General features: G+C 35.0%; 1 protein-coding gene across 4 annotated transcripts in view; it reads right to left on the bottom strand.

The window, feature by feature from the left end:
* Positions 1–15,379, bottom strand: part of LRP1B (LDL receptor related protein 1B) — a 1,871,086-nt gene that overhangs the window by 1,669,389 nt on the left and 186,318 nt on the right. The window lies entirely within an intron of this gene.

The raw sequence follows: 15,379 nt of genomic DNA, 5'->3' as shown, positions 1-15,379 counted from the left end.
TATTAGTTGTTACAAAGCATTAACTACAAACCTCAAAAAAGATGTAAATTCAGATACACTTTGATACAGACTTTAAATTCATGACTATCTTAGAATATTTATATGGCTCTAATTTTCTCAGTCATAAATGTTTAGCTACCTTTGGTCAGTTTCTTGAAGGGAACTGTATTTTAGAAAAGAATATACCAATGTTACCCAAACTAAGAAATACATGATTTCATTTCTGTTAGGTGACAAATCTATATAAAATGAAAAATAACTATCCCAAAATTACAGTTTTTCTTTTACATTTCTAAATTACCAAGGCCTTCAATCATTTACGAATAATGTAATTCCTTTTTGTTTTGACTTGTAACGTATGGCTAGCAAATTTGACCTTTCATTTCCTGCTTCTTTATGTAGTAGCTAATTCACTATTATGTTTCCATTCTTCCATTGCAAGTAGAATTAAAAAAAAATGACACTGAGTATAAAAAAGAAAATCTATCAGAATATTCAATAGGAATATATTTTATCAGGGCCTCTTTTCAAAATCAATGTAATCTGCTGGCTATTTCAGATATATTATCTAGAGTATCTTTATAGGGGATTCCCAGGTAGTTATTCCATTGTCTTTTTAACTAGGTCCAAATACCTACATCTATGATGAGTGTACACATAAATTAGTATTTGGGGAAAAAATTAAAAGAAGTAAAATCATTAGGTGCAATTTTCTTTGGAAAATGTTGCCATTTTTTTTCTTTTAATATATGTCTTTAAAACTTATTTATTTATTGGGGCGCCTGGGTGGCGCAGTCGGTTAAGCGTCCGACTTCAGCCAGGTCACGATCTCACGGTCCGTGAGTTCGAGCCCCGCGTCGGGCTCTGGGCTGATGGCTCAGAGCCTGGAGCCTGTTTCCGATTCTGTATCTCCCTCTCTCTCTGTCCCTCCCCCGTTCATGCTCTGTCTCTCTCTGTCCCACAAATAAAAAAAAATTAAAAAACGTTGAAAAAAAAAATTTAAAAAAAAAAAAAACTTATTTATTTATTTGTTTAGTAATCTCTACACCCAACATGGGGCTCAAACTCATGACCCCCGATATCAAGAGCCACATGCTCTACAGACTGAGCCAGCCAGCTGCCCCAAACCACTTTTATTTTTCTAATTTGTTCTTAGTAGTTTAGCATTTCAGCTTTGAAAACGAAAACAAAAACAAAAACAAACAAACAAACAAAACCTACTTACTAAAAAAAAATCACCCCATTGAAAACTGGAAAAAAAGGGGGAGGGTACCTGGGTGGCTCAGTCAGCTGAGCATCCAACTTTGGCTCAGCCCATGGTCTCGCAGTTTGTGGGTTCTGGCCCTGCACTGGGCTCTGTGCAGACAACTCGGAGCCTGAAGCCTACTTCGGATTCTGCCCTTTGTCTCTGCCCCTCCCCTGCTCACACTCTGTCTCTATCTGCTTCTCTCTCTCTCTCTCTCTCTCTCTCTCAAATAAATAAACATTAAAAAATTTCAAAAAAACAGAGCAGTTAAAACTATAAGGAATACCCTAAGGTCAAAGACTAAGGAATGCAGGAAATTAGAGAATTAAAGGGAACACTAGTTCATACACATTTAAAGTGAGTATTTGGGAAATAAGGTGAAGCTGGTTTTGTTTTAAAGGTCCTCCAGGAATAAATGTCGAGAGATAAAAGTAAAAGCCTACATAAGAAGACTATTCTACTCCTCTGATAGAATGAGTAAACCAAAGGGCTACATCATGAGTATAAAAGATTAACTAAAACAAACACCAGCTGCAAGGGGATGGAGAAGAAAATTGCTGGTGAAAATTCATAACAACTATTCTGCCTTGACTTGGGCTTTCAGTCTGTATATTTACTAAGAGTGAAAAATAAAATAAAATAAAAACAAAAACAAAAACTCAAGCTAAGAGTTTGATTTCTAAGTTGTAATCATTTGGTAAAGGTTCCAAAAATCTTCTCTGGACTAATCTCTTCAGCCCTGACCTCAAAGAATTCCTACACATAAATTATGAGTAATATGATTTCATGTGTTAAAAAATAAGTGACTAATCTCACAATAAAACAAGCCATCACAAGTAAGAACTGGCAAAAACAAGTAAGAGAAGAATTGGAGCTATAAAGATAGACTCAGAGAGTGAAATTATCTGGTACAAAATAAAGCAATATTTTACATTCTAAGACAAAAGGGAATAAAAATGAGTAAAAAGCAACTGACTATAAAAAAACAAAGCATATTTGAAAAAATATACAGATTCTTTAGAAGTGAAAATTTTCATATTAATATGTCAAACCTAATTAATGGCAGATTACTGTTGAAGAGAGAATTAGTGAACTGGAAAATACATCTCTAGGAATTGTATCAAATATAGCCAAGAAAGAGAAAGAAATGTTAAATATGAATGGATGACAACTCGGAGCCTGCGACCTGCTTTGTATTCTGTGTCTCCCACTCTCCTCCCTCTCCCCTGCTCACTCTCTCTCTCTCTCTCTCTTTCAAAAATAAATAAACATTAAAAAATTAAAATAGACCAGGTAAAAGTATAGGGAATACTCTGAGGTCAAAGACTAAGGAAATGCAGGTAATTAGAGAATTAAAGGGAGCACTAGTTCATATATATTTAAAGTGAATGGATGTTAAGAGCAATAAAGACTATGGTAATGATGAAAAAGCTAATTAAATTACCAGAAGAAGCGCAAACAAAGAATGGATCAGATGCATTCTTAGAAAAGATTATTAGTGAGGGGCACCTTGGTAACTCAGTTGGTTAAGCGTCCAACTTCGGCTCGGGTCACGATCTCACAGTTCCTTAGTTTGAGCCCCATGTTGGGCTCTGTGCTGACAGCTCAGAGCCTGTAGTCTGCCTCAGATTCTGTGTCTCCCTCTCTCTCTCTGCTCCTCCCCCGCTCACTGTCTCTCTCAAAAATAAACATTAAAAAAATGTGAAAAAAAGAAAGGATTATGAGTGAGAAATGTCCATTAAGTGATAAAATATATTAATACACAGAATCAGGAAGCCCAAACAAAGGAGGAAGAAAAATATAAAGAATATCACCCTTATGTATATTACATCAAATCTATAGAACCAACCAAATAAAATATCTGAAACATTCTTTAAAGAATTCAGAGAAAAAATCCAGATTAGGTAAAAAGATCACAGAATTTACTGTCCAAAGCAGCAAGTTTGGGAGTGAAAGAAAGAACATTAATTACTACTTCAACACAACTGGCATTGTAAAGACCATCACAGGACAATATATCTAATCATGATCCCACCTATAAAGAAGTGACAAGACAAATAAATTGTCTACAACAAAAATGAGAAGCAAAGAGAGTGAAATTCAGCGTATGGGGAAATAATAACTATCAATCCAAAAGACTTTATGAACAAAAAGAAAGTAAAACATTTTAGGACAAAGAAAGCTAAACATATGACCAAAAAACATTGAACATAATTTTATACATAAACAAATATAAACATATTATACCTTATTGAAATAATATAGAAATTAGATATTTGACTACTAAGGTATAAAAGATAAAACAGAGTTGATAATAGTACTTTAAATTATTTTTACGTAAAAGAAATTAATAATAGAGATTTTTTATATTGGTAAATTAGGTAGGCATTTTTAAATTTCTAAGATGGTTATTAAAATTATAGAAATAGACTCTATAATTTTTAATCTAATATAAATTAATCAAGAAAAGGTATAGAATAGCATAAAATATAGCATATAAATTATAATGCAACATGCACAAAATAATAAGGAAAAATAAATCAGGGTGCCTGGGTGGCTCTGTTGGTTGAGTGTCTGACTCGTGATTTTGGCTCAAGTCAAGATCTTGTGGTCCTGAGTTTGAAACCCTAGTTGGGCTCCGCACTGGGTATGGACCCTGCTTAAGATTCTCTCCCTCCCTCTCTCTCTGCCCCTTTCCTGCTGGCGCTCTCTCTCCTTCTCCCTCTAGCTCTCTAAAAAAAAAATAATTATTATTATAGAATAAAAAGGAAAGAAAAGAAATGAAAAGTAAGAAGAATAAATCTAAACTTCTCAATACTTAATATTATTACTTAATACTTAGAAAATACAAATGAAAAAAATAATTCAGTTAGATGACAATGATCAGAGTGGGCTTTAAAAACAAATGTGGCTATATGCTATTAACAGGAAATGTGTCTTAAATGTCATGATGAAGAAATTTTGAAAGGAAAGTGATGGAAAAGGGGATAGTAGGCAGATAATAAAAGCATACAATTGTTTCTATATTAATCCTGATCAAAATGGACATAAAGTTCAAAAAATTATTATTAAAGTTCGTTGATAACTATGAAATGCTGAAAATTTCACCAGGAAGATATAAATCAAAACTTGCATGCATCAATATAATATTGCATCTAATACAAAATTGCAAATATAGGCAAAAAGTAAAAGTATCATTATAATTGTATAACTTAATATAGTTTTCTCAATAATTAATAGATTCAGCAGAGAAAAAAAGTCAATAAAGGTATAGAGGATGATATGAAAAAACACAACATTAGACTTGAATAACATTAGACATTATATCAAGTCTAATGCTTGATGATAGCATTATCAAGTCTAATGCTTCAATCTTAGCATTGAATCCAAAACTGAAGAATATATTATTTTGGAGACAAAAAAAGAGTGTAGAGTGACTTGACTCATGTACAAAGATGCATAAATCCTAAAAATATTATCTGACTAAATTAGTTAATGTAAAAAATTATAGCCAAGTTGGTTTTCCCAGGAATGCAAAGATTGTTTGACATTAAAAAGTAAATTGATGATGGAACTGGAGAGTGCTATGCTAAGTGAAATAAGTCATACAGAGAAAGACAGATACCATATGTTTTCACTCTTACGTGGATCCTGAGAAACTTAACAGAAGACCATGGGGGAGGGGAAGGAAAAAAAAAAGTTAGAGAGGGAGGGAGCCAAACCATAAGAGATCTTAAAAAACAGAACAATCTGAGGGTTGATGGGGGGTGCGAGGGAGTGGAGAGTGGGTGATGGGTATTGAGGAGGGCACCTGTTGGGATGAGCACTGGTTGTTGTATGGAAACCAATTTGACAATAAATTTCATATTAAAAAATAAATTAATGAATTTTACTACCTTAACACACCAAAGGAGATAAGTGATAATTATTTCAAGTGATGCAGAGAAAATAATGGATATAAATCAACATGCATCCTTCCTTGATTTTAATAAAGGCAAAGAAGGAATAGAATGACATTTCTATAAACAGATATCATTACAAAAAAGAAACTATAATAATCATCATCTTTAATGAAGAATCTGTTAAAAGAATTCCCTGTAAGATCAGAAACAAGTCAGGATCTCTAATTCTACACCAAATCCATTTACATTCTATTAAAAAATATCTTACCCATCACAATAAGGAAAGAAAACTAAGAAAATATGAGTAGAAAGGAAGAAACAAGCCTGTTATTATTTGCAAATATGATTATGGCAGAAAATCTGAAAGAAACTATAGCCTAATGATCAGAATCAAGAAAAATAATTTACCAAGACTACTGTGTTTAAAAATGTATATACAAAAATTTTATACATTAGATTTCTATAGACAAGCAGCATATACATCCTTAGTATAAAAAAGGATTTCTTAAACACTACACATAAAATACTAACTATATCTTTGACAAATTCAGTTGCATTGCAGTCAAGAATTATTCACCAACACCACAATGGCAGAAAAAAGACAAACCACGGAGTAAGAGAAGAGATCTGCAAAAAACCTATGTGAACGAAAGAAATGACAAGATGATATGAGGGAAGCTCGCAAAGGTGACTTATTTTCCAAAATAACTTGAATACTTAAAATTCAACTACTCTCTATAGAATCTGCCTTGTACAAAGGTATATGATTGTTTACGGAATTAGAAATATTTTCATGAGTCTATTCTGCAATGTCACACTAACTAATGAATAAGAGTGTTGAAGCCCAAAGGACTCATAAACATCCACTAAAAGAGGGGGGAGCAGAAATCTAAAGTGCTGAAATGCTGTTAACTATGATGTAACTCACACTGCACTCTTCACAAATTACAGAGGAGTCACTATGGCTTCTAACTGAAATGTGACTATGTTTTAAAAATTGAAACCAGACTGTTGGGGAAAAGGAGCTCTAGGTAAATGTTGAATCCACATTTCCTGACTCCTATTCATAATTCAACTAAATTTTGTTTCCTTAGGAGAAGAGTTTGAAAAAATATATAATATATTATATATATTTATATATTTTCCCTAAATCCTTTTACTCTAGTGCAATAAAATAGAAGTGTGTATGCAGATTCATTTCATCACTGGGAATTGAAAATCTCTCATTTGCAAGGAGCGTAGAATATGAGATGGCAGCAGTTTTCAGAGTTAAAATTCCTTAGAGAGGAACTAAGAGAGACAGAATTTAACAACTGCAAAAGACCTTAGGGATGATCTCTTCCAATCCCTCATGTTACAGATGTGGAAACCCCATCTGGAAAGAGGAAATTACTTATCCAAGGTCACCCTGTTAGCCAGTGACAAAGTAATAGCTTTCGATATGAATCAATGTATTTCAGCGTGAGAGTTATAAAGAAATAACTTGAATTCACATTGAAATCTGATTTCCAGATGGATTTTTTACACAGCTAAATTCGTTAAACATGATTTAGAACATCATGGCTACAGTTTAAAAACAGATAGCAGTAGCCTGACAGTAAAGCTTCTATTCCACTTAAGCCTGATAGAAGATTCACTATTTCAGGACTGCAGAAAATAAACAGACTTACGTTTATTCTGTTATAAAACATTATGTCTGGGGCTCCTGGGTGGCTCAATCGGTTAAGCACCGACTCTTGATTTTGGCTCAAGTCATGATCTCACGGTTCATGAGTTCGAGCCCCATATCCAGCTCTGCACTGAAAGTGCTGAGCCTGTTTGAAATTCTCTCTCTCGTTCTCTCTCTGCCCCTCCCCATAGCTCTCAAAAATAAACATTTTTTAAATAAAATAAAACAGTATGTCTGATGAGTTTAACCACAAAACAGGAATTAAAAACCTCACTGGGTAAAATTTATAAAAAGCATTTACAAGCCCTAGTTATAAGTACAATATTGTTTGACATGTGTATATACAGGACATGCTTGATGGTGCATTTGTTAATTCAAATACAGACCTAGTCACTGGCCTCAGGGAGCTCAGTCTACTGGGGGACAATAGTCAACCAACTGTAATAGATGAGCAGAGGCCCAAGTGTTTGGGAAAGCTTGAGTCAGAGGTCTTTGACCTGTACCTTGGCCTCCTGGGAAGATAGATGGAAGGTAAACTGAATTTTAAAGATAGGAATTCATTACAGCACAGCAGAAAGAAATATTCCAGGGCCAGATATAAGGAGGTGAATGTGGCCAGAGCTCATGCAACCTGGGAGATCATGAAATAATATGAAGGTAGGAGGTAAACCTTGAGGACCATTTTGAGAATTTTACTTTTTTTATCTTAAGAGCAAGAAGAAACCATTAATGTATTTAAAACTATGAGATTGTGTCAATTATGCATTTAAAATTAACCACAGTCTCTGCAGACCTAAAAAAGTTACTTGCATCTATTTCCTTACCAATAAAATGGTGACTATAGCAGGATTCAGGGTATAGAATATTACATAATGCTTAGTTTGTAAGTGCTAATGCTTTTCTGGAATATTCTGCAATGTTAATTTCTGAACAAGAATTATAAAGATAATTAAAGCCTGGAATTTAATCTGCTGACCATCCTTACCTATTACCTGGCTCAGGCCTCTAGCACAGTAACCTATTCCTGGTAAACACTCCACGGATGTTGCTCATTGACTATCAGGCAAACAATCCGTTCATCTGAGTTAAAATTCTTCAATCAAAATACACAGACAGGTGTGTTTTTGATGTGCAGCACTGCCCACCCACACATCTTCTTTTCTTCTATAACAGGATTAACAGGTTCTTTAGGCAACTCTGTTCAATGAAGTAAACAGCTATAGGGACATTTCTTCAAAATGCATATAAAGGACAGTAGCAGCTTGAAGTCAACCTTTTTGTTGGCAAATTGTGTGTTTATTCTCTCTAAAACTGGGTGGTTCCTGGTTGCCAACAATCTTACTTCCTTTACAGTACTGTGGTGCAGACTCAATTTCCCTGAAAACACACTGCTGTTCACACAAGAGAACAAAACTTTTAAAGACCCTACTCTGATGCATGTTTTTTTCTTTTCCCCTGCCTCGAGAAAGAAACCTAAATTACAATTCAATCGATCCCAATTCATTTAAGTGATATATTTATCAATAAGTTTCCTGAAGATTTCATCACCTTCTGCAATGATTTTGTACAGCAGTTTCTAACACAGTGCCCCCTGTTTACTGCATTTACTAAGCACCAGCACTTCAGGGGACTTTTAAGTTTTACTAATGTGGACAGCACTGGCTTTCCTGGAGACTAGGAGCAGAAAGCCCTATAGCAGACCACATTCATATTAGAGGGCAAAGCCTTGCTTTATGGCTCCTCCACATGAGGGGAGAGCCTTTAAAACACAGACTACTAGGTTCAGGGATTCGGTGGGGTCGGTACAGGTCTACTGAAGAATATCTCAGAGTCACTTTCTTAACCAAGAATACGTTATTTTTTACTTGAATTTAACACTCTAATTTTTCCTCTGAAGGTATGTTAGAATTAGATCCAGAATCTAATGATATGTAATAAAGCTAGACTCAGTGTAATTCTGCATACACGTTAGATTTTAAAAATAGAGAGTTTTGTAGATTTGTAATGACAGTAAGTAGCTAAGAAATTTCAGAAGCTTCAATGTTACGTTAAATTTGAATCCCCTCTATTACCTTTACTTGTTTTAGGGGAAATCATCTTAAAATAGGCATTTTTAAGATATGCAACCTCTAATTAACCTATATTTTTATTGTGTGGATTCTAAATACTTCAGTTTCCTACATTTGTATAAATCCCAAAGTGTTATAACAATGGGTTCTGGGCTTCAATTTCATAAAATGGTTACAATTTGCATCTCACTTTCTGAAAGCTTTTTAATGTTACATTTATCCTTTAAGCCCCCTGCTAAGTAAAATAAATGGATACACATTAGGGTTCTGACCTGTTTAAGAGTTTACTTTCTGAAGTGCTATTCTTCACATAAGTAATAATAGTTTTATATTTAAAGGACCAAACGGTAACTATGATTTACCATTAGCCAAGTGACACTCTGTGAGTTTGTTACATATTCCCTCAACCTGCACTAACTCCTTCAGTTACTGCTCATTAAAACTCCATATTATTGAAAACCACTAGGGTAAAACCATCTATTATAAAGTTTCTTGATCCATTTTCCATTTACTATAACCACAGGTACAATTCTGTCAACTGTAGTATTAATAGATTTCTCTAAATAGAATAGAAAAGCTTTTAGTAGACATCATCTCTGTCTTCCTGCCCCAGCAGGGTAGTGGTATTCTGTCCCATTTCAGGTAAGTTTGCTAAAAGTGACAATGGCATACCAAGGAGGTTAGAGGTTGGGATAGTTTTACCTCAGTATGGAGAAGTATTTATCTCTGCCATTGTTTAGAATTTCTCATAGATGATGATGATAACAAGAAGAGCAACTTTTAGTTGGACTTTATGATAGCGATTTAATACTCTACAGAAAATGCTCCCCCCACCCCCGCCCTGGCATGCTACTGCAATTGACTTACTAAGCTCAAGAATGTAAGACTTGAAGCGTGCCTCAGTGGCCCAGTCGGTTGAGTGTCCAACTCTTGGTTTCAACTCAGGTCATGATCTCATGGCTTAGTGGGTTTGAGCCCCACATTGGGCTCTGTGCTGGCAGTATGGAGCCTGCTTGGGATTCTCTCTCTCTCCCTCTCTCTCTGCCCCTCCCCCAACTCATGCTGTCTGTCTCTCTCAAAATAAATAAATAAACTTAAAAAAAATGTTATATTTGACACAAATGTGGCCAATCAGATACTCTTCCCTCTGACTTTGGAACAGGAATAGAGAAATAGTCAATAGTCATTCAGAGAAAATATAAATTTCAGAGCTATAGAGCTGTCACCTTCCATCTGCAATGTGACCACACGGTCAAGTGGAGTGACCTGGGCTATAAAATGAGAAGATGTGTAGATATTTGGCAGGATGTTGAGATGACAGAGATTAGTAGCATCTTTTTGTTTTTGAATTCTGAGAAATCTGCCATGCCTTTAGATCTGCCTCTAACACACACACACACACACACACACACACACACACACACACACGGACCTACTATGTGTCCTCATTTAATTTTTTTCCTATTTGCTTTCACTAATTTTTGTCACTTACCAAATACTAAGTGTAAATGTTTGAAAAATATTTTTATTATTTCTTAAAGTCATGCAATTCACTTCTTTTGCATTTTATGAGGCAGATTCTTTATATCCAGTCTTTAATTTTTATGTATTCCATGTAACAGTTATATTTTTGTTATCCTTAATTCCAAATTTCATTTGTCATTAGATCAAAACATAAGTCTCCTTTTGAGTAGGCAACAATTTCTTTCTATCTTAGCCCCATATTATCTTCCTTCTTGGTTACCCACAGTTTTCATGCTTAGTTTATGTCTTAAAGCTAACATCTCTATTTTCATAAGTCGCTATCATCCTTTGCTTTCTATGGTATTTTAATGAGCAAGATACTATTGTCTTCATGGCTAATGCACTGAAGTAGCAGTTCCTCATACACGATCCCAAAGGTTTCAGGAGATGTAGTTTCCCTCCAAACATATTTTATACACAGAGAATGATTTATTAACCATTCAAATGGTAGAGTTAACCTTTAAAAGCCCACTCTCACTTTACATCTTTTCAGATGTAGTATCATTTCTATACATTTGAATTTAATTATTATTTACAGAGAATTATCATCTTATCAAAACTCACTGATTTTTAAAAAAATTTTTATGTTTATTTTTGACAGAGAGAGAGAGAGCGCACATGCATTAGTCAGGGGAACAACAGATAGAGAAGGAGGCAGAAGATACAAAGCAGGCTCTCTGCTGTGAGCAGGGAGCCTGATGCTGGACTCAAACCCAGGAACCATGAGATCATGACTTGATCCGAAATCCAGAGTTGGACACTTAACCACCCAGGCACCCCAAAATTGACTGATATTTTACGTTCAGTTTAAGATATTACACTTCCTTAATTGGTCTAAATAGCTGAAATTTGTTGAAATTAAACATATAAATCCAAATCAAAATGTTGTCTCTGTATTCATTTTAACAATTCTTAAAAATAATGATTACCTTGGGGCGCCTGGGTGGCGCAGTCGGTTAAGCGTCCGACTTCGGCTCAGGTCATGATCCCACAGCTTGTGGGTTCGAGCCCCGCGTCGGGCTCTGTGCTGACTGCTCAGAGCCTGGAGCCTGTTTCAGATTCTGTGTCTCCCTCTCTCTGTGACCCTCCCCCGTTCATGCTCTGTCTCTCTCTGTCTCAAAAATAAATAAACGTTTAAAAAAAAATTTTTTTTTAAATAAAAAATAAAAAAATAAAAAAATAATGATTACCCTATTTTACTCATTACTAAAAATTCATCTTAAACTCAATTATAGGTTTCCCCCCCCACCCCGCATTCTCTGTCTCCTCTGTCCCAAAGTTACATAGAAATCAATGAATTTCATCTGTCTCGTAAATCTTATAATAGTAGATAAAACAACTTGGCCTAGTTGAGTCATAAACCATATTTTAGAAGTGGATAAATTCCAAAATGTTGTTTCAGTCTGTTTTCTTCCATTCACAGCCAATTTGAATCACTGTTGAGGGAGAATGCGGTGATGGGACACCAGCAGATTTTTCATGCAATTGCTTTCAACAGGATCTACCACAGCCTTCAAGCAGAGGAGGAGAAACTCCTAGGAGGCTTTATCCAGTGAATGAGCATGTAGGGGGTACCAGTGCACAGGACCATTGGCCGGGCTGAGACTTTCTTATGCTTGTACTGCAGTCTGATCCCCTTCCTGTTCAGTCCTACTTCCTCACCCTCCCCTTTCCGTGGGCCTTCTACCTGCTCTGTCAACTGAACGCTCTACTGGTCTGCTCCTGCTCTTTCCTTTTGAATGTTTCCCCCACTACAGCTCTCTTCCATATCCAATCCCCTCCCCTCTGCTCTTGCAGGACTCAAAAATGGATTTTTAAATGTAATATTTTAGGGGGGAAAAACTTGTCATAAGAGATATAGTGTATTCAAGTGAAAATGCCCTATCGTCTGGAGCACTCAGAGAATACTTCAAAAGGCTCTGGGACTTGGCATGATGCAACTTTCCACATGCCAAAATTGGGTAAGAGGATGTAGAAGAAAGAAATTCTAGGTAGCTACAGCAACAGGGGAGAAAAAGTAGAAAACAATAAGGAAAACAACTGAAGGTATCTCTGCTGCCAAAGATACTGACTACCAACCGGGTGGAGTAAACCGCAGTTTGACAGAGATGGTGAGCAGCAGATCAAGTTGCTCCTGAGTGAGAAAAATATGGACTGCATGAAGCGAGTGACAGATTCAGTCACTGAAATGCTTCTCACATGTGCGACCTAAAATAAAATGAAGTAAGCTATGATTTATTATTTAGATAGTATGTGAAGAATTATATTTTAGCCATAACCATGTATTTATTTTCATCTGTATTTCACTGAAAAGAAGAAAAGAAGACTAAAATAGAGTTTTAAAAAAGTAAATCAACTGAGAAAAACATCAGTAGTATGGTAAAACATATAAAGGTGGGAAGTACGTTCGTCAAGATTGGGGAACATCTCGGGGTGCCTGTGTGGCTCAGTCAGTTAAGCGTCTGACTCAGGTTCAGGTCATGATCTCACGGTCCGTGAGTTCAAGCCCTGCGTTGGGCTCTGTGCTGACAATTTGGGGCCTGGAGCCTGCTTTGGATTCTGTGTCTGTCTCTCTCTCTCTGCCCCTCCCCTGCTCACACTCTGTCTGTCTCTCTCTCTCAAAAAATAAATAAACATTTAAAAAAATTTTTAAAAAATTGGGAAACATCTCACGAAAACAATAACAAAAGTCACTTATTAGGTTAAAAAGTAACATAGTAAAGCTGAAATCTAAAGCTAATAATTTTTGTCCCAGATTTGTAAAGTAAGTTTGTGATGTCAGTGACATGAGATAAGAGGAAATCGAGTCTGGACAGAGGTAGTGGGATTAGTGGGAAACAGATGAGACAATCAATATGAGAACAATTTACAAAAAAAAAAAAAAAGGAAAGGAGAATGAGTTGCATCCAAAACACCAAAATTTTACAAAGGTAGATATAACACTAATGCCACTGAGAGTATGTTTCAGCATACTAAAAAAGAAGAGGCTACTTGAGAGGGAGAAAGCAAGCTTCCTTTAGCATATGCTGTATTCACGATGCAGTTGAATCCAACCAATGTACATACTTAATTCCTTATAATTATTAGAGTCCCTTCCCCTTCCAGGCAAAAATTCAGTGAAAGTAGAAGAACATATTAGAAACAGCCTGGCAAGATGCTTACATATTGTAAGTATTTTTAATATATACTTTTTAAAATACTACACATATCTACATAGGCAAAAATAAAAAAGCCAACTAGAGGAAAAAGAGCTTGAAGAGGGCAGCTTCAGAGTTCCCTGCCCCAAAACAGTAAAATTCACACTGACTGTGATTTTGGAAAGGTAGAAAGAACTGGTCTTTGAAAGACCTGACTCATTCATTTATTTATGTATAATCTTTATTAAGACATCTGACCTCTCTAAGCCTCAGTTTCTCATCTGTATGATAATATATAATGATAACAAAAGTCCTCCATCTGGTACCATTACTGATAAGCAATATAGATAATGACTAGAAATGACTGGCATAATTCTTCGCACATATCTTATAGTAATCACTATAGCACAAAGAGAGTTTTGACCCAATAACATTATGCCAGACCCAGATGCTTTCTGTATCAGTGGAATAACATTCTGAGTCTCAACAGCTTGCAAAACACATCATTCATTTACACTTCTTGAAAAATAATATATTCATCTCGCTAAAAGAATAATTAAATTTAAGAGTGCAAAAATAGAAAAATCATGTAATAGAAGAACTGGTTAGGAAAAGGTCTTTAGTAAATTAACCAAATGTTAGGTATATACCACAAGCTATAAATTTCATTGTCAAATGAAATTTATTGTGTCAAAATCATTCCTAAAGAGAAGACATAAAATACAAAAATAACAATTTAATAACAATAGTAGGTACTAAAACCCCAGATTATATTTACAAATATTTGAAAATGATGGGGAAGAGAAAAATTAATGTAAATTTTTCATATTACATGGAAAGAATTTTAAAGATTCAACTTAAACTTCATTATTGATAATTGAAGAAATAAAAGTATAAATAAAAGTATAAATTACATGCACACAAACACAAAAAGCATATATATATATATATATATACACATATACATATATATGTATATATATACACATACATATTTAATTACATAAAGGTAAACAAAAATTCAAAACCAAGATATTTCAAGGAAAATTATAGATGTTCTGAAGGCAAATGCTCATGTTATCACTGTTCCCACTCATAGGATGTAATTTCTGCTAATTGATTTGTTGCACATTGCAAACAAGACCTACGAAAACATTTCCTTAATAAAATAGGTGTTAGTGTCCAAATACCCACAGCACTATTGAGGAAAGTTACAGACCTGTTTACAAGTATGTAAGGCACACCCTTTCTTTCTTGACTATCCCCACACCTCCAAATTCCTGCTCATTTTATGTCAGCATTCATTCTGTTACTCAGAAACTTACCAAAATTTAAATGTAAAGTCATTATACAGACTTGGATTTAAAACTTAGTCGTCCAGCTACTAACATAAAGGAAACTGCTCCTCCATCTAATTCAAATGAAGTTGCTAAAAGAATGTGTTAAAAACAAGGAAACATGCCTGAAACGGAGTCACTTATGCTAAGTCCTATGTCACAACACTGAGACTTAATCACAACTTAAGCCCTCCCAGAAGTGGAATCTCAAACCACTCAGTGATCACCTGATCAGTACCAGCTAGGTAATCTGCCTTATAAACCTTGCCATCCTCAAAAAGAACTGAACTAGCAACAAACAACCCTCTTTTTGTCTAGTATAATTTCCTTGTTCCTGCTCCCTTCAGCCTATAAGTGTATAAAACTATATTTTTGTTCAAATAAACTTTTAAAATATGTAATATGACTGTTTATCTTTTAACAAATCATATACCTTATAATTCCATGCCATTGAAAAGCCAATTCTGCCAGGATTTATGATGGAAGCATAAAAAA

The sequence above is a fragment of the Panthera pardus genome, unplaced genomic scaffold, assembly GCF_024362965.1.
Source record: "Panthera pardus isolate Hobbes unplaced genomic scaffold, ASM2436296v1 HiC_scaffold_10, whole genome shotgun sequence".
Lineage (NCBI taxonomy): Eukaryota > Metazoa > Chordata > Mammalia > Carnivora > Felidae > Panthera > Panthera pardus.
This window is presented reverse-complemented; position numbering and strand designations above follow the sequence as displayed.